Source organism: Sminthopsis crassicaudata, chromosome 4, assembly GCF_048593235.1.
Source record: "Sminthopsis crassicaudata isolate SCR6 chromosome 4, ASM4859323v1, whole genome shotgun sequence".
NCBI classification, from domain to species: domain Eukaryota; kingdom Metazoa; phylum Chordata; class Mammalia; order Dasyuromorphia; family Dasyuridae; genus Sminthopsis; species Sminthopsis crassicaudata.
In genome coordinates this window covers 254,343,699-254,371,117 of record NC_133620.1, presented here as the reverse complement: position 1 = coordinate 254,371,117, position 27,419 = coordinate 254,343,699, and the positions used below count along the sequence as shown (strand labels likewise).

Genomic DNA, 27,419 nt, shown 5'->3' with positions numbered 1-27,419 from the left:
TTGATGTATAAAAGAAATTCTATCCCTCTTGCTTTTGCTGGGAGGGTCTGTTTTCTATAGATTTAAAGTGAAATTTTTGATAAAAATAAGAAAAAGTTTGCCAAAAAGTTGGCAAAATTCTACTGTATCATTAAACTTTTTTTCTTCATTTCACTCTAATTCTAGTTATAGTTATTGGCAAAATTCAAACTCCTAAAAGCAATATACTTGGGTCACATTATCACAGCTTCATACAACAATGGCCATGCTGAAATAAGATTTAATGTTATGCCTTCAGCTTATATAGGGGAATCAATATATAGAATGACTATTTGAAGAAAACTCTGTGACTTTTGCAAAAGGTGAATAGGTGAAAGATGTTGTATATTATTCTCCCATTCCCTTTATAAAAGGATATGTGATGAATTCCTCGAATTGAATTTCAGGATAGTTTGCTTCTACATGTGAATTTCTTCTGTTTCCTATCAAGAAAAGCTATCTAGCCTTCAATTTTTTCCTTATTATTTTAGTTCCCAAAAATACTCTTAAGTACTCTGCTCCATTAATGAATGTATTCCAGATAACTGATAACTGCTAGTTCTTTCCTTATAAACCATCTTTGCTTTTTGTCATCTTGTTTTACATAATTAATTTGAAAGAGACTTCAAATAATTTTATGAAGTTGGCTGTATATAAATCCTAAAATTATCAATGACTTTAAAGCAAATGGCTAAAGTGTATCCTATTTATATCTAACTGTATTTGTATCTGTCTATCTATAGATCTATTATTTATTTACCTAAAACCAAGTCTGTCACAACTATCAAGTCTATAAGTATAACCATAGAACCTATCTGATTTTATGCTTCAAAAGACTAAGGAACCCTAATATATACATTAAAAAAATCCTAGAATCTATCATAAAAAGATTTTCACCCAATCAAATTGTCAACCATTTCATTATATAGAGTTAGCAGAGATCTTTTAAAATTCACAAAACTAAGGATTAATCAACCCTATTCTAGGTCCTGGTGGGGGATGTGTTAAAATCAAGTATTATTTGTAAAATGAATGAATTATCCCTCTAAGTCAGATAGTAGTGAAAATAAAAGTTCAATTTGGTTCTCAAAAGAGAAATGATTCAGTTTGTTTGTTCTCTTAACATTCCCTTGGGCAGTTAGTTCTCCCTTAACCAAAACATCATTTCTAGGGATTGCTTTTTTTCCATCTTTATGTCCATGATGGCCTTAATGCATAACCGATAATGAGTGTTTTATCAATTTGCTACACTAAGTAGAATCATTTGTTCAAAATTTGTAAATATACAAAAAGCCTGAGAGCAATTATTGCCTTCAATAACCACAGAATCTAATGGTTTAATTTCAAAATTTCTATGCTAAACAAAAAATGTCTTTCATGAAGAGGGAAAATTTTTTCAATAGCCCTGCACTTCTAAGAATATCAAGGACTTATTGGAAAATGTTACAAAAAAACAAAGAAGATCCAATTGTATACCAGAATAGCATATCCTTACAAACTGAGTCTATTCTCAACAAAAAATAGATGCCAATAAGAAGCCAAATTTGAGTCATTTATGAAACAAATGGCAATATCCCTCCTCCAAACTATCTTTTACATAGCGGCCAAACTAAAACAAAATATAAATATGGTATTCCTACATTCAAGATATTGTAGGGACCCTCTATTGCTTCTAATATAAAATACAAACTTCATTTTAATATTTAAAGTCCTTTGCAATCTGGTTCCAATCTACTTTTCTAGACTTAGTCAACACATTTCTTTTTTTTTTTTTTAATTTATTTGAGGCAATAAAGTTTAGTACCAAAAAAAAAAAAATTATCTACAATATTGGTTGGAGGAGTAGAGCAGAGAAAGAAAAATGTTATGTCTCCCCATTTCTTCCCCACCAAAACCAGGGAGTTTACCTCTTACTATTTATGAAAGGGTTATTACTAGTCTATTAGCCTCTATACCACCTGATTCAATTAGTAAAGTATAATTTCTACAAGTAGGGATGGGTTCATGGAAAGACAAGCATGAATTACTGGTTTCAGTTCAGACACAACATCCCAGTTACTCAGGGATGAGGTCTAGAAAGGTTACACTTCTACTTTCTGTTCAAATCCAGACCCTGGAGATGTGAGGGGAAGGTCTATTTCCCCTCTCACTTATTAATTAGAATCAAGACTGGGGTGAACTATAGGCAACACTGGTCAGCAGGTTTCTTTAAGCTGAGAATATCATAACCCCACTTGCCAAGAGTTAGGTTTAAAAGACAAGTCTAGCTTTCTGATAAAGAATCTCAGAAATTGGGTAAAGATTCTATCCTTCCCTGTCTGTGCTATGGCTGGGGTCTCTAGTTGGTCTCCATTTTCTCTGGAGTTTTGTCTGACTCAGTAGAGGTCTGGCCAGATGGAAGAAAGGGGTGTGTTGTGAGCAACGTATTCAATCATCTCATCCAGGGACTCTTGGGTTTTGCCAACTCTCTCTTTACTCTGGGCCAGGACGGTACTGGAGAGGTCCTGAAAGGACTGGACTCCTGAAAAGGTGGCCCGAAGCTCTTCACTCTGGGCGTGAGCCTGCTGTACTTTGTCCTGGATGTTGCTAAGAAGGCCTTGGATACTGGATACAAGCTGTAAGCAGTTACCCTGAAGCTATTGGGTGACATCCCGGAACATGGTAAGAGTATGAGGTTTAACATCATCACTCAGGTTTAACATCATCACTAGAGTCCTTAAGTTCCTTCTGGTTCCAGCTTAGCCACATTTGATGAAGTTTATCTTGGCCATCAAGCAATTTCTGAACACCACCCTGTTTTACAGTTTCAATCAAGCTGATGGCCTGAGAGAGCTGTAGGAGGGCCTCTTGAGTATTTTGCTTGGTCTGCCTCAGTTTACCTAAGGAATGTTGGTAGGCCTGCTGGTGGAGCTTGGAGGACAGAGAGCCCAGGCGAACGAAATAACCTTGTTGCTCCTTCTGCTGCTGGACAGAGGCCATGTCAAATCCTTCTAGAGAGGTAGCAATCTTAGCTAATTCTTCATCTGTCATGGGCAGGTAGTTGTCGACCCATTCTTCAGATTTTCCTAACACAGTATCCATGCCACTGAGGACCATTTGTCCTACTTTGGAGCCCATAACTGTGTTGACACTACTGGTCACCATTGATTTGGTCATGTCGACCCCACTCTGGACAACTCCTCGGGTCATATAGACAGCCTCGGTCACTCTGGTGGCCACAGCATCCTTGGCACCCAAAACTGTACTGGAGACTGCATCCTTGGCACCCAAAACTGTATTGGAGACTGCATCCTTGGCACCCAAAACCGTATTGGAGACTGCATCCTTGGCACCAGTCACTTTGGAAGATACAAGTTCCTTAGTATCAGCTATAACCTTATCACTTGGTTGCTGAAGAATTGGCAATTTCTCTTCCAGTCTGTCTAGTCCTTTATGAGCATACTCGCTGGCTGATGCGATCTGAGGCTCTAGTTTGGACAGGAGTGGCTGAGCCCCACTGGCGGCAGCTGCGGCGAGACTCTTCGCTCCTTGCTCAGCAAGACCACACACAGACTTGACATAAGGGTGGTTTTCCTTGGTGGATGCATAAGCAGCAGACACCATGTCACAGGTGGAACTCACAAGCGTCATACTGACCACTCTTTGACTACACTCTGCTGCATCGGCTCTTCAGCGGCTGGAATGTTGGCTCCTGTCTCAATTTCACTGGAAGACATCTTCAAGGCAGAAGGCACCAGGGGAAATGTTCGGTTTTGGGTCGACGTGGATGGTCAGCTACCACTCACCACACGGAGTAGCAAAGATTTAGGGGCGGAATTCGACTGGCCGGACTGGGATCTATCGTCAACACATTTCTTTACAGACTTCTATATTCCAGCCAAACTAATCTACTTACTTTTTCTTATATATTCTGTTCCATTTTCTGTCTTTGTGCCTTTGTATAGATTGCTCACTCCCCATACAAAGACTTAATTCCTTTTTCACATCCATCTTCCCTAGAATTCCTTTTTGCCAAATTCAGGTCAATCAGCACCTCCCATGTTAGCCCTTCCCTGATTACCTAGTTTCTAGAAACTTCTCCAAAATGATTTTGTATTCATTGTGTGTGTGTGTGTGTGTGTGTGTGTGTGTGTGTGTGTGTGTGTATAGATAGATAGATATGTGTATGTATATATATGTATGTATATATATGTATGTATGTATATATGTATATATACATGCATATGTTTTATAAATACATATACATATATATTTACTTATATATTAAAACATTAGTCATCCATTGGTAAGCTTTGTAAAGGCTTTTTTCTTTGTAAAAATTATTTTATATTTTCTCTTATATTTTTATTTTTTATATTTTATATATTTATTTTTTCTCTGTATACTCAGTGCTTAGCACATAGTAGCACTTAATGTTTGTTAAAAAAATGAATGACAGCCAAGAAAGATTTTAATAGGCAAACTTTTCAAGTATGAAAAAAAGAAGTTTATATAAGTACAGTAAACAAGAAAAACATACTACATTAAATCAACAGGTTAAAGTTTGAGCTTTAATAGTTTAAAAACTATTGCACTAAGATTTTTGGTACATGCTGTATAACAAAATATTCATAGAAGCCATTTTGTGGAAACAAAATATTATACATAAGATGGGGGACTATTTTATTGGCAACTGATTGTACAAAGCATGTAAATACATGAGATAAATATCATTATGCCAAAAGAAACAATTAATTTGAAGGTTTTAAAAGAACATAGAAACTTTTACATGAAGCGATTCATTAAAGGAAACAAAACCAAAACAATTTTCTTAGAGAAGTTCCACTGGGTGACTCTCTTTTTTTGTACTTTTCTTGTACTATCAGACACCCTTTGAAAAATTGCTGTTAGAACAATACAATATGATGATCAATTCTGATGGACCTGGCCCTCTTCAACAATGAGATGAACCAAATCAGCTCCAGTAGAGCAGTAATGAATTGAATCAGCTATACCCTGTGAAAGAACTCTGGGAGATGACTATGAACTACTACATGGAATTCCCAGTCCCTCTGTTTTTGTCCCCCTGCATTTTTTATTTCCTTCACAGGCTAATTGTATACTATTTCAAAGTCTGATTCTTTTTGTGCAGCAAAACAACTGTTTGGACATGTATACATATATTGTATTTAATTTATACTTTAACATGTTTAACATGTATTGGTCAACCTGCCATGGGGTGGGGGGGAAGGAGAGGAAAAGTTGGACGAGGGTTTGGCAATTGACAATGTTGTAAGATTACCCATGAATATATCTGGTAAATAAAAACTATGAAATAAAAAAGTCAATTGGTAGAGACAACTGGCAGCTGGTTAGTGCAAAAGATAAAGTGAAAGTCCTGGAGCCAGAAAGACTAATTTTTCTGAGCTAAAATTAGTTCTCAGACACTAAGTAGCTATGTGACTCAAGACAAGTCACTGAACCTCTGTTTGCCTCAGCTTCCTTATCTATAAAATAAGCTGGAAAAGAAAATGACAAACCATTCTAGTATCTTTGCCAAGAAAACCCCCAAATGAAATCACAGAGAGTCGGACATGACTAAAAACTAATTGAACACACACAGTAGAAAGAACTGATTTCAAACAAAAGTATAAGAAATGTTATAAGAAAAACAACAACTAAATATCTTCCCATCACATACAAAAAATTTCTTCTAAGAAATAAACATATTATTCATGGAATAGCAGGAAGAAGTTTAAAATACAATGATAATAATTTATACATACACTGGACATATGTAGCTAGGACTATTCACTCCCCCGGTACTGTGGCTCCTCAAAATCCTCACTCTTATATGGTACACATAAAAGTCAACTTCCAATTTCAATGGTGAACAGCTTTCTCTTTAATCTATAAGAGCTTTCCTTCTCTCCTGCCAGGGGGGTCAAGCTCTTTAAAATTATAGTTTTAACTGATTTTTTTTTACAACATTTATCTCATATGTGTATCTGATCAAAGCACAGTTCCTACTTAACTCTCTGAAGCCAAAGAATTCTTAAATTAACGAGTTGTGTGTTTCTTCTGGATATGTAAGTCTCTTCCTAGATGACATTATTCATGGAGGGAAAAAGAGCAAATCCCCTTCTCCCACCCCCCAAGAGGTGGTGGTGGGTTCTTTTTCCATTGCTGGTATTCTGTCTCTTTGTCTATCTATCTCTGTCTGTCTCTGTGTCTGTCTCTCTGTGTCTGTCTTTCACTCTTTCTCACTCTGTCTCTCCTCTGTCTTTGTTTGTCTCTCTGTCTCTCTCACTTACTCTGTCTCTCTTTATCGGTCTGTCTTGTATCTCTCTCTCTGATATTTCCAGCACTCTTTGTGTCAGTCTCTCTCTTTCTCTTTCTCTTTCTTTATCTGTCATATCTCTCTCTGTCATTCTCTGCTGTTTCTGTCAGTCTCTCTCTTTCTCCATCTCTGTCTTTCTTTCTTCCTCTCTGCTTCTCTCTGTCTCTATCTATCCATCTGTTCTCTCTCTGTTTCTGTTTCTCTCTCATTGAAATTTAATTTATCTAATCATAATCTCTTATTATTCCATCATTCTTTGTCTTGTGACTCTATTTTTGGAAGAATCATTCCTGGCTATTAGTTTCGGTTGTCCTCCTCCCCCAATACCCAAATACATTTCCAATGAAAAAGCAAAGTTTTCTCATCCAAAAATTCCCCAAACAAATGAAATTACAGGTCTAATAAAATACTGTTTCTGAAACTTTTCTTTGGGAATCTCATCAATAATGTATTTTCCTTTATTTTTCCTGAGAACTATACCTTTTGACAATGAAGCTTATGATTTGTTTTAGAGTTAAATCTTCCCTGATTTTACTATATTCGTGTATGAAGAATTGACAGATGTCTTAATAAAGAATGCCCAGCTGGTTTATAGAAAAAGCAGCACAATCAATTTGGACTACAGTTTAAAACTACATAAAACATCTGCATCCAACTAATGGGTTTTAATGGTTTTTCATCTTGTGCATAATGCCATTCAAAATATCTATAATTAAATGTGCATTTTGTTAATGAATCCTCACAGAATCACTTTTTAAAAATCTTTTTTTCATTGCTAAAAGACTTTTTGAGTCACATTGGCTAATCTGTTGTTTAGTTATGGCAACTTTCAAAATATAATTATTCTAGATCGATTTGCTTGACATATAAAAACAACTTCTTTTCAGTGCTGTCACCATTGAGCTGCTGTTGCTTCTTTTTCATTTTTATACTGTCATAGATTCTGAAGAAAGTAAACATTTGAGTCACAAAGTTACAAAGAAATTCTAGCATAAAAATATATTCAAGCCCCACAAAAAAGACCAAAACACATAGAGAAACTATTATTTTAAATTATTTTTGCAGTTTTTTTATAGATGACTAAAATATGCTGATATTGATGTCAGATTATATGTACCCTTTCTGGATAGAGCAATCATATGCTTGTAGTTTTCAACCATTACTAAAGAAGATAGAATTGAGTGCTTTTCCATATGCTAATTTTTCTTTCTTCACATTAGATGTACAGTCATTTTCAAGAGATGTTGAAATAATATCTATGAGAAGAGATATCAGTCAAACAATCAATCAACTGGGATTTATTGAGTGCTTACTATGTTGCTTGCATGTTGCTAGATTCAGAAAATACAAAGATTATGGTAAAGCATTCCTTTCCATCAACAAATTAGCAATTCAGCTAGGTGGTATGTATGTATGTATATATATATATATATATATATATATATATATATATATATATATATAGATAGATAGATAGATACACATTTATATACCATTATATAAATTATTATAACACATTATTCACACATATATATTATGTAAAAATGCAAAACTACTAAAAATTACAGATATTTAATGTAGTTTTAAACTGTAACCCAAGTTGTTTGTGCCACTCCTTTCACTCTGTCTATAAATTGTCTGAGCATCCTGTGCTAAAACATTTTTCAAATGTTTATGGGGTATCCAAGTGCACAGTAGATAAAGTGCTGGGAGTGGGGCTAGGGAGACTCATCTTCCTGAGTTTGTCCTCAAACATCACTAACTATGTAATTTGGGCAAGTCATTTAATCCCCTTTTGCCTCAGTTTCCTCATTTGTAAAATGAGCTGGAGAAGAAAATGGCAAACTATTCTAGTATCTTTGCCAAGAAAACCCCAGACGGGGTCAAGAAGAATTAGATAAGTTGAAAATGACTAAATGATAATTCTTCATATGCAAATCAGTAAAAACAGAACAGAATTAACTCTAAAGCAACGCATAAGTTTTCACCATCATTTATGTAAATATATGTATATATATATACATATATATATAAACATATTATATACATATATTAATATAGATAAATAGATATGCCATATAGGTGATACAGTAGGTAGAATCCAGAGCTTGGAGGTCCAGTGAACATTATTCACATTATTCACATTTGGTTTAAATCATTATCTGTGTGACCCTGGATAAATCACAAGTTTGCAAAAACTTGAGAAGGAAATGCAAACCAATCCACTATCATTGGTCCATAGTGTTTTGACAAGTCACACATTACCAAACAAGAAACATGTATATTCATACACACAAACACTAATAACACTAATACTTTAGAAAACAATAAGATTTTTGGAACATGGGAAGACAGAGATGGAGATTAAAAAAAAAGATGATAGATATTTATAGAGACCTAGATAATACAGATAAATCTAGATAAATGATAAACATGTCTATTTTTAATCTATCTTTACATGTATATATAGACATAAACATATTCACATATATACATAATGTACAAGGTAATTTTGAAATGAAATTAAAATAGTTACAGTCATCAGAAAGAAGGTCATAGTCTAAAGAAAATTCCTGAAGGAAGTTGGTAACTTTAAAAAGCAGATATGGACAAATTATCCTAAATAAAAATAATTTTAGAGGAAAAAAAATCACAGATATGATGATTGAATCAGGCCAAAGCCAAAGCATTAGACTATCTAGCAAATCAATTAATCAACAAGAATTTACTAATGTGCCTACCTCAGTTTGTGTCAGAAACTGTACTAGCAACAATAATAACCTAGAAAACTCTTTATTCACTCTCCATAATATTTATAATTTTACACATTGGAACTATATGGCTTTCAGTCTAAACTTGCTTGGAAGCTACTTCTCTTATTTCCTTGAATTTTTAAAGTCTTCTTGAGAATATTGAAAAACAAAGATAAATATTTAACAAATACAATATTGCTCAAAGAATTCTATTCCTGGAGCAGCCCCCTTTACGACATTTTAGATTTTTTAAAAAATTATGAGGTTATACAGCCCTAATTTTTATTTATAAATTTTTGGCTCTTAACAATAACCAAAAAGAAAGCTAGAAATATACGTGCTACTATTTAAATATCCCTCATAAGAATGCATGATCTTGTCAAATAGGTTTCAATAGAAGCAGTTTTTATATTCCACTGTTTAAAAAAAAAACCAGTATTGTTGAAATGGAGCTGTCTCTTTATTGAAAAAATTAATATAGTTTGATTACAACAATTGGCTTCAATTGTTCCGCTCTGGGTAAGGTGCTTACATTAACTTCAAAGGGACCACCATCTGTTGGAAGGAAGATATGCTTATAGAAAACTAGGTCTATTATGATCCACTGCTTCCTGGTGACTGCATTTTACAAAAGCCAATTCTCATGGCAACAGAAGTTCCTCCAAACCTTGGCTCAGTATGATACTGGAATAACAAGAACATGTAGACCTCAATGGTTTTATTATGAAAGACTGCAGTCAGCTTCATGCCAAGCAAATAAAAAAAGGAGCAGTCAGGAAATACTTTTAGCCACTGAAAGTCAACTAAGCTTCTCTTCTAATGATTCAGAATATCATCATTAACCAGTTAAGGGCTCAGAATTGAGGACACTATATTGGCACTGATTCAGTCCAAGGGAGATAGATTAATGAAAATTCTCAAAGCAAGGCTTACTATCTTGCTCTTAAGAAAACCTATATGATAGGTTTTGTTCTTGAGTATTACTAGGCAGAATCAGTAAAACTACAAAATTGAATGATGATAGTACTGGTTATGCAGTAAATGAGCAATAAAATATAATTTCATGTTATAATGACCAAAGAGATTGCTTTGGAGTCCATATGCTCAACTGCTTTTTACCACATTCAAAACAAAGTTAGAATATTTTGGTTCTATAATTATACAGAAATTTATATTTTAAAAAGAAATAAATTTAGTGATAATAAAATACTGATCAGTACCTATATCCTAGCTTAATTAACCAATGAAAGTTCATTAATTAAGAGTTAAATTCATGTACTTGTTAATGCATTTAGGAGGAGAGAAAAGTTTGTCAAGGTTCTGAATTTATGAAAAAAAGCTTCTAGTAATCTTCATTTTAATTACCAAATAGGTCAATAAAAGTTTTTTTTAAAGCAGTAAGAAAAAAAAGGTAAATTATATCATAATGGGATATATTACAAATAGTAAAACTTGTTTCATTTGATTTTATTATTCCTAGATAAATGAATTTTAAATTTAAAATAATTTCATAAGCAATGTCATATGATTCATGTCAATGAAAAAGAATTTTAGTGTTGAGCAATGCTATATTTAGAATTGTATGATGCAGCTTTGAATTCCCCCCTCTGTCACTTATTATTTGTATTCTTTGAGTTAGATCTCATTTGTTAGTGATAATATATATAATGGTATTTTACTGCCTACTTCATATAATTGTGATAAAGAAAACATTTTATATGTAAGCACTACATATACATGTTTATAGGTGTTATTATAAATGAACACTTATTTATTGACTGCCTACTATGAGCAAGAGACTTGATATTCTGTTGCCTAGTTAATCTATATTCAATCCTGGGGTGAGCAAATACGCATAACATAAATCCAAATAAATAAAGTTGAGAGGAAGAGTGAAGGATAAGTCTGAAGCAATGAACTTGGGCCATTTTAGGAAAGAGCAATCCCACTATGCCTCTTATTAGCAAAGGGGTTAATATCAGATAAAATCCCAATGTAGGAGCCTTCAGCACTGAAAAGAACTGAAAATCATGAAATCTGGTATGTGATCCCAATTTATGTTTGAATTAATTAAGGAACTTTGGACATTAATCTTGTCCTTAATTTTCCTTAATTTTCTCATCTCTAAAATGAAAATGTTGAACAATAAAATTTCTAATGTCTTCCTTAGTTCTAACATGATTATATGTGATGATTGCTTTCATAAACTAATGTCAACAACTTATGAGCCCCTCTTGCCCCCAAAGCTCTTCATTTCTGTTCTATTGTTTGCATCTTTTTCTGACTTTAAGGACTAGGGAAGATTTTGCTACATTACCCAATTAAATGTGTCTTCAAGCAGATGACAATTCAATAAATGAAATAATATGTTGCATAAGCTGGCCCACTATGTAGGTTACAGTATCATTGGTCCTAACTGTTCCCCTTAATGATGCATGGCACAAGCTCTTTGTACACTGTACTCTATGTACTCTGTGTAGTATTTTATTTACTACAGGCAAAGTCTTCTAGTAGGAAAAAACCAAATGATACTTCCAATTAATGGAATCAGAAAACATTTTATGTAGAAAGTGATATCTGACTGGGCCTGGGAAGATGGGAGATATTTTTATCAGATCATTATTATGAGATATACCAAAAAGGCTCTGTGATTTTGTTGATATGGCTATTATCTCCAATATTGCAGATCACAACAGATCTATGTCTGCCCATTCTGTTAATTTCATCTATGTCTTCTTACAAATACACTACAAAGATAAATGTCCTCCCCATCCACTGAGAATCTTTATCACTTTCATATCGATAGAATAAATAAACTATCCATCAGTAATGCATTAGACTGTGACTGGTTTATCCTTATTTAAGGGGTAGGTAATTGGGATAATATATGCCTTCAGTGACATCTTTTATACTGATTCTCTCCATATATCCTCATTTATCTTGTCATATCCTGTTTATCTCCACTGTTCCAATGTTCTATGGATGAGTCTTAAGATTTTTCAGATGTCAAAGTGTCACATAATTGATAATCACACAGTAATCAGAAAGATATTGATCTTGAAATGCCATCTGATATTTGATAGAATAACTGTGTGGAAGAACAATTTCTAAAGTTATGCAAATTCCTTTACTATTTTTAGCAGCCAAGAATTTGAAGGAGAGAAAGAAAAATTAATTTGCTCAAGAGATTACCAAGGAAGGTAAATAAAAGTCTAAGAATGCATAGAGAGATTTAGGAATGTTGGGGTAGATAGCTTACTAGATAAAACAGTTGAGTTTGGTCAATGGACTGTGAAAATAAAAAGGAACTAGAATACATGATGTGAGCAACAAAGAAGGTTCAATAGGAATGGAACAGTAGGAGAGGTGGGAAAAAATGTCCTAATTTAAATCTGTCTTTTAAGACCTAGCAGTGCCTTTTATATAAAGTTCAGATATACTTAAGAGAGGCTGAAGTGCAATGAATATAAAGACCATTGGAGAGTATGATACCATTGCATTAACTAATTATCAAGGGTGTTCTGAGTTATATCTGACTTAGCTTTGCTTCAATATTAGAATAGAATGAGAAACTTTGAGATTAGTCAGCCATTAATAAAAAGAGATTTAGTTAGTCATAAGAGATAAAGATGGAAGACACAGTGAGATTATTCAGCTGAGCTAAGATATTTTGCTTGAATTGCTCCTCATGATCCACCAATAAAGCATCAGAGAACTCATGGGGTCCTTGCAGCTATTTTAGAGAAAGTGAATCAGAAAGGAACAGTCAACAGACTGAGCTATTAGGCTCATGAGCTAAACAAAATTCTAAGATTGCCTTGATAACTTTAAAGTAAAAATTAGCTTAACTTGTATGGGCTGTGAGTTAAATATAGTTTCTACCATAAAGAGGGTGAGAGAATATCCAAACCAATCCAGAAATAGTGCTTGATTGGCAAAAATCCACGGATGTTGGGAGTACAATAAATTACCAGCGATAGATAATCTGGAAGATCACCAGAAAAGGTTTGTCCTGATGGTGTGGGAGGAGGCCAGTGCAGGCAGGGAGGCAGAACACAGAGGCTAGCACACTGAGCAGACCAGGGATGGGTGTGGTCTCCACTGGTGGAGAATTTGCAGGGAAAACTCTACCACAGATTGTCTGTTCTGCTTTGGTTGCAAAGCAGTAGATCAGCAAAGAAGTTTCAGAAATACCAAAGGTGGAGTGTACTCAAAAAAAAAAAAAAAAAAAAAAACAGAATTTAACAGGACCTGGCTACACCCAGCACCAGAAGTGACTTATCAGGGACCACAGCACAGCTGTGCAGCCACATTCTTCACTGGGGAGAGGAGAAGGGAACAGGGGAGGGGGATCTGCCCGGGGCAGTGACACTTCTGCTGCAGGACTCTTCCCAGGGTACTTCCCCAGCTTGGCCACTCTTGCAGCCCCTTTGCAGGACAGCTATTGTACATATATCTGTCCCTGTTCTGCAGAGAAATATGGTAACCTTCTTTCCCTAAAGGCAGATCCTAATGACTTTTTAAAAAATGAGTAAAAAAGCCAAAGGTAACTCTAGCTATTGATAGCTTCTATACAGAAAGAGAGCAGGTTTTCAACCTGGAGGAGACTAATAGCAGAGAGTCTCCAGACAAAACTCCAAAGGGGGATGATGAAATGGAAAAAGGAAACTACTTCCTGAAATGTGAATTGGAAAAGGTAAAGAATTCCCAGGAAAGTAGGATTTGTGAATTGGAGAAAAAAAATAACTCAGTTAAAAAAAAAAAAAAAATTAGTGAAATGGAAAAAAAATCCATGGAGCAAAACAATTCATTTAAAAACTCAATTGGACATATAAATAAAGTTTAAAAAGCTAATGAGGAAAATAACTCATTAAATATCAGAACTCAACAAATAGAAATGAATGATTTGTTGAGACATCAAGAATCAATCAAGCAAAACCAAAAAAATGGAAAAAATAGAAAAAATGTTAAATATCTACATATATATCTACATATATGTACAAAAGTAACAGATCTGGAAAATATATTGAGGAGAGATAATCTGAGGATTATTGGACTTCCTGAAAACTATGATGAAAAAAACGAGCTTAGACACTATTTTACAGGAAATCATCAAAGAAAACTGCCCAGATATAATAGAATAAGAAGGTTGAATAGACATTGAAAGAATTCATCAAACACCTTCTGAAAGAGACCCTAAAATAAAAACTCCAAAGAATATCCTGGCTAAATTTCAGAACTATCAGATGAAGGAAAAAAATATTACAAGCAGCCAGAAAAAAAAAAATCAAATACCAAAGAGCCACAATAAGAATCACTCAGGATCTAGCTGCTTCCACATTAAAGGATTGAAGGGCCTGAAATCTGATATTCCAAAAGGCAAAAAACAAACAAACAAAAAAAAACCCTTGTAATGCAGCCAGAAATAAACTGCCCAGCCAAACTGAGCATTTTCTTCTAGGGAAAAAGATGGACGTTTGAAGAAACAGTGAATTCCATTTGTTTCTAATGAAAAAAACAGAGCTAAACAAAAATGTTGGCCTCCAAACATAGGACTCAAGAGAAGCAGAAAAAGGTAAAAAGAACTCTTGAGAACTGTATTTCTGTCATGTCTGAGCTAGCTCCCTGAAGAGCACAGAATCAGCCAGAGTCAGAATAAGCAAAAGTCATTGCCCCATGTTGGGCGCCAAAGTGTAATGTTCTGTTGTCTCTAGATTTGTGATCGTTCTCTGTGAGGAGATCTCTTGGGGAGCCTCTGGGGAGGCAGCCTTGGCTTTAGTTCTGTATTGTGCCTTTCAAAGTCTTGAATCTTTTCTTGCCAGAATCTCTCCAGCCAGCTTCAGTCTCTAGCTCCCTCTGAATCCAAAGCCTCCAGTCAGCCTGAAGGTAGAATCTCAAATCCACTTCTTCCTGCAGACTGACCCTTCCAGACTCTAACTTTTTCCAGACTGCCTCCTTCCAAACTGCCCTCTTCCAGACTGACTCTTGGCTCCTTTTATCCTCCCAGGGAGTGGGCCTATGGGTACTCCAAAGGTGTAAACTCCTTTAAGAAATCTAAAGGTGTAAACTCCTTTTAAAGGTGTGAACTCTGAACTACAGAATTGTTAAGTATTGACTCAGCACCTAGTAAGGAACCTAACATATTTCTGTTATGGACATACATAAAGAGTACATGTATAATTTGATTTTATTGATATAAAAAAGGGAAGTAGAAGTGTAAAGGGGATAGTATCAGAAAAAAGGAAAAGGAGAGATTAAAAAAGGGAAATTACATCCCATGAAGAGGCAAAGGGAACCTATCATAACTCAGGGAATTTGGGGAGGGGGGAGGAACATTGTGTGACTCTTACTCTGATCAGATTTGGCTCAAAGAGAAAATAATAGACATATTTGGCTCACAGAGAAACTTTTCACCTCATTAAAAAGTGGGAGATGAAAAAAGGAAAGGAATAGTAATAAGGGAAAGGTTTAAAAAAGGGGAAGGGACTCACAGCGTGTGGGAAGGATTCAAAAGAGACACAGCTGCATGAGGAAAGTGATGCATATAAGTTTAATACTGAAGAGGGGGGTAAAAGGGGAAAGGGAAAAAAGCATAACCTGGGGATAATAAGATGGCAGAAAATACAAAATTAGTAATTTTAACTGTAAATGTGAATAGGATGAGCTCTCCCATAAAGTGGAGGTGGATAGCAGACTGGATCAAAAGCCAAATCCTACAATATGTTGTTGACAGGAAACACATTTAAAGCAGAGTGATACATACAGAGTAAAGGTAAAAGGCTGGAGCAGAATCTATTATGGTTCAGGTGATGTCAATAAAGCAGGGGTAGCCATCCTTATCTTAGATCAAGCAAAAGCAAAAATTGATCTAATTAAAAGAGATAAGGAAGGAAACTATATCTTGCTAAAGGGTAGCATAGACAATGAAGCAATATGTGCACCAAGTGATATAGCATCTAACTTCCTAAAGAAGAAGTTAAGAGAGTTGTGAGAAGAAATAGATACCAAATCTATAATAGTGGGAGATCTCAGGATAAAAAACCATGACCAAGTTGGATTTGTACCAGGAATGAAGGGCTGGTTCAATATTAGGAGAACTATTAGCATTATTGACTATATCAATAACCAAATTAACAAAAACCATATGTTCATATAAATAGATGAAGAAAAAGCATTTGATAAGATTTAAAATTCATTCCTATTAAAAACACTTGAGAATATAGGGATAAATGGACTTTTCCTTAAAATAGTCAGTAGAATCTATTTAAAACCATCAGTAAGCATCATAAGTAATGGGGATAAACTGTAACCATTCCCCATAAGATCAGGAGTGAGACAAGGTTGCCCACTATCACCATTACTATTCAATATTTTATTAGAAATGCTATCTTCAGCAATAAGAATTGAGAAAGATTAAAGGAATTAGAGTTGGTAATGAATGGGGAAACCAAATTATCACTCTTTGCAGATGATATGATAGTATACTTACATAAGCTCAGAGATTCTACTAAAAAGCTATTAGAAATAATCCACAACTTTAGCAAAGTTTCAGGATACAAAATAATGCCACATAAATCCTCAGCATTTTTATACATCACTAACAAAATCCAACAGCAGGAGAATACGAAGAGAAATCTCATGTAAATAATTGTCTATAGTATAAAATATTTGGGAATCTATCTGCCAAGGGAAAATCAAGAACTATATGAGCAACACTACAAAACACTTTCCACACAAATAAAGTCAGATCTAACCAATTGGAAAAATATTAAGTTTTCCTGGATAGGTTCAAGCAAATATAATAAAGAGGACAATACTACCTAAACTAATCTATTTATGTAGTGCTATACCAATCAGATTCCCAAAAAACTATTTTAATGACATAGAAAAAATAACAACAAAATTCATCTGGAAGAACAAAAAGTCAAAACTTTCAAGGGAATTAATGAAAAAAAATCAAATGAAGGTAGCCTAGTTGTACCAGATCTAAAAGTAAAGCAGCTGTCACCAAAACCATTTGGTATTGGCTAAGAAATAAACTAGTTGATCAGTGAAATAGGTTAGGTTCACAGGACAAAATAGTCAATGACTTTAATAATCTAGTGTTTGACAAACTCAAAGACCCCAACTTTTGGGATAAAAATTCACTGTTCGACAAAAACTGCTGGGAAAATTGGAAATTAGTATGGCAGAAATTAGACATTGCCCCACACTTAACACTGTACATCAAGATAAGGTCAAAACAGATTCATAATCTAGGCAAAAACAATGACATAATAAATAAATTAGAAGAACATAGGATAGTTTACTTCTCAAACATGTGGAGGAGGAAGGAATTTGTGACCAAAAAAGAAGTAGAGATCATTATTTATCACAAAATAAAAAATTTTGATTATATCAAATTAAAAAGCTGTTGTACAAACAAAACTAATGCAGACAAGATTAGAAGAGAAACAATAAATTGGGAAAACATTTTTACAGTCAAAGGTTCTGATAAAGGCCTCATTTCCAAAATACATAGAGAATTGACTTTTAATTTATAAGAAATCAAGCCATTCTCCAATTGATAAATGGTCAAAAGATATGAACAGACAATTTTCAGATAAAGAAATTGAAACTATTTCTAGCCATCTGAAAAGATGCTCCAAGTTCATTATTAATCAGAGAAATGCAAATTAAGACAACTCTGAGATACCACTACACACCTCTCAGATTGGCTAGGATGACAGGAAAAGATAATGTTGAATGTTGGAGAGGATGTAGGAAAAACTGGGACACTGATACATTGTTGGTGGAATTGTGAACAGATCCAACCATTCTGGAGAGCAATTTGGAACTATGCTCAAAAAGTTATCAAACTGTGCATACCCTTTGACCCAGTAGTGTTACTACTGGGATTATATCCCAAAGAGTAATTAAAGAAGGAAAGGGACTGGTTATATACAAAAATGTTTGTGGCAGTCCTCTTTATAGTGGCTAGAAATTGGAAATTGAATGGATGCCCATCAATTGGAGAATGGCTGAATAAATTGTGGTATATGAATATTATGGAATATCATTGTTCTGTAAGAAATGACCAGCAGACGAAGGATATGAACAGACAATTCTCAGATGATGAAATTGAAACTATTTCCACTCATATGAAAGAGTGTTCCAAATCACTACTGATCAGAGAAATGCAAATTAAGACAACTCTGAGATACCACTACACACCTGGCAGATTGGCTAAGATGACAGGAACAAATAATGATGAATGTTGGAGGGGATGTGGGAAAACTGGGACACTGATACATTGTTGGTGGAGTTGTGAAAGAATCCAGCCATTCTGGAGAGCAATTTGGAGCTATGCCCAAAAAATTATCGGGCTGTGCATCCCCTTTGACCCAGCATTGCTGCTATTGGGATTATATACCAAGGAAATACTAAAGAGTGGAAAGGGACCTGTAAGTGCCAGAATGTTTGTGGCAGCTCTTTTTGTTGTAGCTAGAAACTGGAAGATGAATGGATGTCCATCAATTGGAGAATGGTTGGATTAATTATGGTATATGAATGTTATGGAATATTATTGTTCTGTAAGAAATGACCAGCAGGAGGAATACAGAGAGGCTTGGAGAGACTTGCATCAACTGATGCTGAGTGAAATGAGCAGAACCAGAAGATCACTGTACACTTCAATGCTGTATGAAGAGGTATTCTGATGGAAGTGGATATCTTCAACATAAAGAAGATCCAACTCACTTCCAGTTGATCAATGATGGACAGAAATAACTACACCCAGAGAAGGAACACTGGGAAGTGAATGTAAATTGTTAGCACTACTGTTTATATACCCAGGTTACTTATACCTTCAGAATCTAATACTTAATGTGCAACAAGAAAATGGTATTTACACACATATATTGTATCTAGGTTATATTGTAACACATGTAAAATGTATGGGATTACCTGTCATCGGGGGGAGGGAGTGGAGGGGGGGATAATTTGGAAAAATGAATACAAGGGATAATATTATAAATAAAAATAAAAAAAAAGAAATGACCAGCAGAAAGATTTCAGAAAGGCTTGTAGAGACTTACATGAACTGAGTGAAATGAGCAGGACTAGGACATCATTCTCTACTTCAACAACAATACTATATGATGATCAGTTCTGATGGACATGGCTCTCTTTAAGAATGAGATGAACCAGATCAATTCCATTTGTACAATAAAGAATAGAACCAGCTATACCCAGCAAAAGAACTCTGTCAAATGAGTGTGAACCACTACATAGTATTTCCAATCCCTCTGTTTTTGTCTGCTTGTATTTTTTATTTCCTTCTCAGATTAATTTTACATTATTTCAAAGTCTGATTCTTCTTGTACAGCAAAATAACTGTATGAATATGTATACATATATTGTATTTAACATATACATTAACATATTAAACATGTATTGGTCTACCTGCCATCTGGGGGAGGTAGGGGGGGGAGAGATGGGGAAAAGTTGGAACAGAAGGTTTTGCAAGGGTCAATGCTGAAAAATTACCCATGCATATATCTTGTAAATAAAAAGCTATTTTTTAAAAAAAGCAGTCCCTTTCTTCAAATAACTTACAATCCCATGAGAAGAGGCAACATAAAAAAGGACACAGGAAATGGGGATGAGATATATGAGAGGAGTGACTAGACATAAAGGGGCAGAAATGAGCAGAGCAGCAGATTCAAAAGAGAGTGAGTCAACGCCTAGCTTTTATCTTTTAGAAGAAAAAGGGACACTGAAATAGATGGTGTCAATTACCAACATGGTAGAGTTTTAAAGATGATAAGCTTTTTTTGGAAGGGGCTTCCTAATATATGGAATTTAAATCAGAGGAAACAATAGACATAGAATGGAGTTCTATTTACATCATTAAAAACTATTTAAATAATGCAATATCAGATAAAGAGATTAAACAAGCCATAAATTAAATCACAAAGGGAAAAAAACCCAGGGACTAAATGAATTTATAGATGAATTCTGTCAAACATGCAAGGAAAAAAGCAATTCTAATATTTCAAAAACAGATTGTAATAATAAGGAAAAAAAAGACACTCTCCCAAATACCTTTTAATCTTGATACATACACCAAGGAGAGAGACAAAGCAGAGAAAGAAAACTCTAGACAACTATCCTTAATGAACATTAATGAACAAAAATTGCAAATAAAATATTAGGATGAGGTAAATACCAATGCATCACAAAGGTTAAACACTATGACTAAGTTGTACTTGTACTAGGCATTCTGCATTTGTCCTTTCAAGGAATAGACCTTTCCTTGTTATAATAAATACCTTTATTACAATAAATTGTACTTCTCTAAATAAAAGAGAAAATTCTTCCTTATTATAGTAAATCATATTTCTTTAAGTATAAGAGAATTTCTCTAAATACAAGAGAAAATGTTATATGTGCTAGAAAAAAGTTAAATTTTTTAACAAGATCAGAGCTCAATCAATTATATCCAATTATCACCATTACTATTTAAAATGTTCAAAGTGCTAGCAATGGCAATTAGACGAAACAAATCAGTTGAGTGAACAGGCATATGCAAATAAATTGTTATTTGCAGATGATATGCTATTATTTTAAAAAATCTGGAGTCCAACTAAAAACATATATATACACATGCACACACACACACACACACACACACACACACACATAGGTAAACTAATAAAGCATAGCAAGAATTTCTAACAAGAAAAATTACATTCCAAAAAACTACAGAAACTATGAAATCATTGGGAGATATATATTTTAAGATATACCTGGAGACTATAAGTATCTAATAATAAAACATTCAGAAATGTAGAATTGAATAATTGGAGAAAGGTTAATTCCTCATGGGTAAGCTGTGGCAATAAATAAAGGTAGCAATATTACCTAAATTTACTTATTCAGGGCTATACTAATCAAATTACCAAAGGAATGTTTTATAAAGCTAGAAAAGCAATAATGAAATTTATATAGAGGAAGAAAAGGTCAAACATCTCTAAGGTAATTGTGCTTCACAAATTCGCATGTCATCCTTGCATAGGGGCCATGCTAATCTTCTTTGTATCATTTCGATTTTAGTATATGTGTCACCAAAGCAAGCACTCTCAAATTCTTGAAAAAAAAATGAGAAGGAAAGAGGTTTTTCAGTACCGGATTTCAAACTGTCCTACAAAGCCATAATCATTAAAAAACAAATGTTCTGTTTAAGTGTGAGAGAGACAGAAAGACAGAGGTAGAGACAAAGAGAGAGAGAGGAACAGAAAGGGACAGAGACAAACAGAGATAGAAAGACAGGGACATATAGAGACATAAAGAGAGGTCAATTAGTGGGAAAGAATAAGTACACAATATTTAGAAACCCAAACACTCAAGTTTATTTGAGGAAGGATTTGACAAAAAAAAAAAAATTGGAAAAAAATGGACAACTGTTTAGCAGAAATTGTATTTTTACAAAACCTAATAAGATACACCAAAATAAGTTCCAAATGGAAAATTACCTAGTTATAAAGGGTCACATCATGGACAAATTGGAGGAGTGACAAATAAATTGCAACTGAATCTACAGGTAAGGGAACCTTTTGTAGCTAAACCAATGATAGATTATCCAAGATAAAGTGGACAATTTTGATATTTAAAATTGTAAAAGCTTTATCACTAATCTAATATAATAAAAATCAGAAGGAAAATTGGTAACTCAGAAAAATCTTTGCAGTAAACTTTTCCCTTCTTTCTCATTTCTAAAATATGTTATGAACCAACTAAAATTTATAAGATTAAGAGTCATTCCTCATGAGATAAATGATAAAAGGAAATGGACAATAGTTTTTAAAGACAGAAATCAACAACCACATAAAATGCTCTAAATTACCAATAATTAAGGAAATAAAAATCAAAGAAATTTTAAGGTTTCACCTCACACTCATCAGATTGGCAAAGATGGCAAAGGAGAAAAATGACAAGTGATTTAGGGTTTATGGCAAAAATAATTATGCTAGTATACTGTGGGGTAGAATTATGAATTGTTCCAGTTATTCAGGAAAGCAATTGAAATTATTCCCCCCAAATTTATAAATCCATGTTTGCTAGTATGCTGCAAATGTTACTCCCAAAAATCATTAAAGGGAAAATGTACCTCTCTGCTGGGAAAAAAAAAAAAAAAAAGCACTTCTTTTTTTGTGGTAGTCAAAAAATTGGGAATTGAAGAGCTTTCTTCCATTTGGTTGATAACCAAAGAAATTATGGCATCTGAATGTAATATTATTGTTCCATAAGAAATGATATAATGGAGAAATCCAGAGGACACTAGGAAGACTAGAATGAGCATAAATAATAGAATAATACGATAATTATTATACTTAGCATTCTAATAACAAGGCTAAATTGCTGCCTCTGACAAATCCTTCACCTCTGCCTTAAACTCAAACTCTGAGCTTCCTGGACATACCATTGGCCTCATATTAATCCTAAACTTTAATCTTACCCAACCCTTTAATCTACCTAAACACTAAACCCAAATCTACTCATAATCACTACCCTAATGCAACCCTAATCCTAATTAATTCAGATTCCAAAATTGCCTTTGACTGTATTTCCCTTACTATAGCATAAAACTTAGTCATAACTCTAAACCCTTACTCTAACACAATATTGACACTCTAACTACAATCTAACTTGAGCCTAACCCTAAACTTGCTCTAACACTAACTCTCATCCTAAATTTATATCTAAACTTAATTGTTCTAGACTCCAACTCTTCCTATCACTGTAATTAACCTACTCTTCCTGAAACTGTAATCTAAACCTATAACTCCAAATCCAATGCTATCATAACACACTAATTCTCACCATGGCTGTGACCCTGATCAGAACATTACATTTCCTATTGCCTTAACATTAACCCTAAATTCTAATCTCAACATTACTATAAGGCTCCCATTCTTATCCTAGAATAATTTAAAATTATGATAATATTTTAGAAAAAAATTACTTTAGAACTCTGAAAAATTGTTTTGTTAGAAACCAGAATTACCAATTTGTTCTTGTGTGGAATCAGATTTCCCTATAGCTGTAGACATATAAGAAGTGTAGGTATGTTTGTATTTCCAAAAGGGAAGTTACCTAAACATTCTGAGTTTTATTTCCTTTCATTTGTTAAATGAAGATAATAAATATAGCACTTGCTTCATAGAGTTATAGTGGGTATCAAATGAAAAAATCCACAAAAAGTAGCTTGTAATTATTAAAGGGCCAAAATATCATTTAATAATACTATTATTACTAATAATCACTAGTAAAGTTTTAATAATGATAACAATTGTCATTGTTATTATTACTGCAGACCATTATAGTAAGCATGAGGTAAACAACAAGAATGATGAATCTTCCAAATTGCACCCAGAAGCAATTATTTCTACTCTGGTGCTTCTTTTGCCCATTTCAATTCTTAGCCCAGTGCTTGGCACTTATTAGGGTTATTATTGATTGATTAATTGTTATTCTTCAACTATTAATTACCTTAGGCTCAAAGTCCTCTCTGACTCAACTTCTCTTATTATAGCATAAAAACTATCTAGTAATTCTAGCTACAATTTCAGTGACATACGGCTCCAAATCCTAGGATTCCCTGTAAACCTCATCCTAGTATTGCAGCTAGCTTTCCAATCTGACTGTTTTCTAGGTAGTAGAACTTGCTAGGACCATGCCCAAATTGCTGAATATGGAGGCAATTTGTTTCCAGGGGTTTCCTGATCACTAAGTGGAAGCAGCCTCCTTTGATTGACTGAAATCGTGTAGCTCTCTCAGATGCACTTTCTTATCTGCTATACACAGAGGGTGAAAATCATATATAATTGATCTTCAGAACCAGTGCCATGAATTGAATATGGAGAGGGGAATGCTCTTCCCCCCTTTTTATACTTCATATCTCCCAGAAATTATTCTATACTAATTCTGTTTCACTTCTCCTTCTCAATTTCAAGTATACAAGGCAATCTCAATTGGCCCCAAGATCTTGAGCCATAGCAAACCTAGAGCCATAATTATAGGCAAAATGTTACAGCCAGCCAGATCAAAAGGGAAGCCCTGAGAAGCCAAGGTTGCTAAGACTTAACCAACAGATTTGGGACTTGGGTTTGTGCTCTATTGGAACTACACTAAACTATGAATCTAATCTCTCATGCCCAGAGATGGAAGCAATATTAGAAGAGATTGATCACCCTTATAGGTGATGTAAGATTAAATATTTGTGACAATCTCTTTCAAGTAAATATTTCTTTGTAAAAACTAATCTGGATCTAGCCATATCAGACTTAAAAATATATTATCAGGCTCTCAGTCCTTTCTCTGGGTGTAGATAGTTCTCTTCATGACTGAACAATTGGAACTTGTTAGAATCTTCTCTTTGCTGAAAAGAGCCATGTACATAAAAATTAATTACATAATCTTGTTCTGTATACATAATCTGTATATAATGATCTCCTGGTACTGCTTATTTCACTTAGAATCAGTTCATGTAAGTCTCTCCAGGCCTCCCTGAAATCATCCTGCTGATCATTTCTTATAGAACAATAGTATTCCATAGCATTCATATACCATAACTTATTCAGCCATTTTCTAATTGATGGGCATCCATTCAGTTTCCAGTTTCTTGCCACTAAAAAAAGGGCTGCCACAAACATTTTTGCACATGTGTGTCCCTTTCCCTCATATAAGACCTGTTTGGGATATTAGCCCAGTAGAAATATGTCTGGGTCAACAGATATGCCCAGTTTGATAACTTTTTTTAGCATATTTCCAAACTGCTCTCCAAAACGGTTGGATCCATTCACAGTTCCACCAATAATGTATGTGTCCCAGTTTTCCCACATCCCCTCCAACATTTGCAATAATCTTTTTCTGTCATGTGAGCCATTCTGAGATGTGTGTGGTGGTATCTCAGAACTGTCCTAATTTGCATTTTTTTGATCAGTACTGATTTAAAGCATCCTTTCATATGCCTAGAAATATTTTTGATTTCCTCATCTGAAAATTGTTTTTTCATATCATTTAACCATTTATCAATTGGAAAATAGCTTGAATTCTTACAAGTCTGAATCAATTATCTATATATTTTAAAATGAGGCCTTCATCAGAGTCTTTGAATGTGAAAATAATTTCTCAGTTTATTGCTTCCCTTCTAATCTTGTCTGCATTAGTCTTGTTTGTACAAAAACTTTTTAACTTAATACAATCAGTTATTTATTTTGTGATCAATAATGATCTCCAGTTATTCTTTGATAACAAATTCCTTCTCCTCCACAGATCTGAGAAATCTGTTCTTCTAATTTGTTTATAATATAATTTTCTGTCTGGATCCTGAACCCATTTGGACCTTATCTTGGTATACAGTGTTAGATATGGTCAATGCCTAGTTTCTGTCATACTAGTTTCTAATATTCTCAGCACTTTTTGTAGAATACTGAATTCTTATACATATATATCATATTATATTATATCATATTATATTATATTATATTATATTCTGGAGTCTTTGGGTTTGCAAACACGAGATTATTACAGTTATAGACATTTTTGTCCTATGAACCTTAACTAGATTAACTGCTCTATTTCTTAACCAGTACCAAATGGTTTTGATGACTGCTGCTTTCTTTTCTTTCTTTTTTTTTTTTTTTTTAGAGCATACTTAATAGTTTATTAAATGGAGAGATATACTGGGATCAAATGGATCCATGGTCTGGTCCCAGGGCTGAATGAGACTATTGTCTCCAAGAATCCATCAAATAATCAGAATTCTCTCTCTCTTTTTTTTTCTCTTTTTTTTTAATTTTATAATTATAATTTTTTGACAGTCTATATGCATGAGTAATTTTTTTATAACATTATCCCTTGTATTCATTTTTCCAGATTTTCCCCTCCCTTCCTCTACTCCCTCCCCTCGATGACAGGCAATCCCATACATTTTACATATCATATGTTACAGTATGTGTGTAAATCCAATTTTCTTGTTGCAAGTTAAGTATTGGATTCCGAAGGTGTAAGTAACCTGGGTAGATAGACAATAGTGCTAATATTTTACATTCAATTCCCAGTGTTCCTTCTCTGGGTGTAGTTGTTTCTTTCCATCGTTGATCAGCTGGAAGTGAGTTAGATCTTCTTTATGATGAAGATATCCACTTCCATCAAAATACATCTTCATACAGTATTGTTGTTGAAGTGTATAGTGATCTTCTGGTTCTGCTCATTTCATTCAGCATCAGTTCATGCAAGTCTCTCCAAACCTTTCTGAATTCATCCAGTTGGTCATTTCTTACTGAGCAATAATATTCCATAGCCTTCATATACCATAATTTACCCAACCATTCTCCAATTGATGGACATCCATTTATCTTCCAGTTTCTATCCACTATGAAAAGAGCTGCCACAAACATTTTGGCACACACAGGTCCCTTTCCCCTCTTTAGTATTTCTTTGGGATATAAGCCCAATAGTAGCACTACTGGATCAAAGGGTATGCACAGTTTGATAACTTGTTGGCCATAGTTCCAAATTGCTCTCCAGAATGGCTGGATTCTTTCACAACTCCACCAACAATGTATTAGTGTCCCAGTTTCCCCACATCCCCTCCAATATTCATCATTATTTGTTCCTGTCATCTTAGCCAATCTGACAGGTATGTAGTGATATCTCAAAGTTGTCTAATTTGCATTTCTCTGATCAGTATTGATTTGGAACACTTTTTCATATGCACGGACATATAGTTTCAATTTCATTATCTGAGAATTGTCTGTTCATATCCTTTGACATTTATTAATTGGAGAATGGTTGACTGCTGCTTTCTAATGTAGTTTTAGATCTGGTCATTTTCATTTGCATTTTTTTTCATTAATTCTCTTAAAATTATTGGCCTTTTGTTCTTCCAGATGAATTTTGTTGTTATTTTTTTCTATGTCAGTAAAATAAATTCTTGGGAGTTTGATTGCTATAGCATTAAATAAATAGATTAGTTTACCATCTTTATTATATTCACTTGACCTATCCAAGAGCACTTGATATTTTTCCAGTTGTTTAGATCTGACTTTATTTGTGTGGAAAGTGTTTTATAGTGTTGCTCATATAGTTCCTGACTTTCCCTTGGCAGATAGATTCCAAAATATTTTATCCTATGGACAATTATTTTAAATGGAATTTCTCTTTGTATCTTTTGCTGTTGGATTTGTTAGTGATATATAAAAATGCTGATGATTTATGTAGATTTATTTTGTATCCTGTAACTTTGCTAAATTTATGGATTATTTGTAATAGTTTTTTAGTTG

At 34.0% G+C, this 27,419-nt stretch overlaps 1 non-coding gene and 1 pseudogene across 1 annotated transcript; both read right to left on the bottom strand.

Moving 5' to 3' along the window:
- Positions 1 to 2,353: 2,353 nt before the first annotated feature.
- On the bottom strand, positions 2,354 to 3,781 carry LOC141541257 (perilipin-3 pseudogene; annotated as a pseudogene).
- Positions 3,782 to 21,103: 17,322 nt separating this feature from the next.
- On the bottom strand, positions 21,104 to 21,210 carry LOC141541975 (U6 spliceosomal RNA). Its single transcript, XR_012481987.1, has one exon. It is a non-coding gene; the product is annotated as a U6 spliceosomal RNA (small nuclear RNA).
- Positions 21,211 to 27,419: the final 6,209 nt, after the last annotated feature.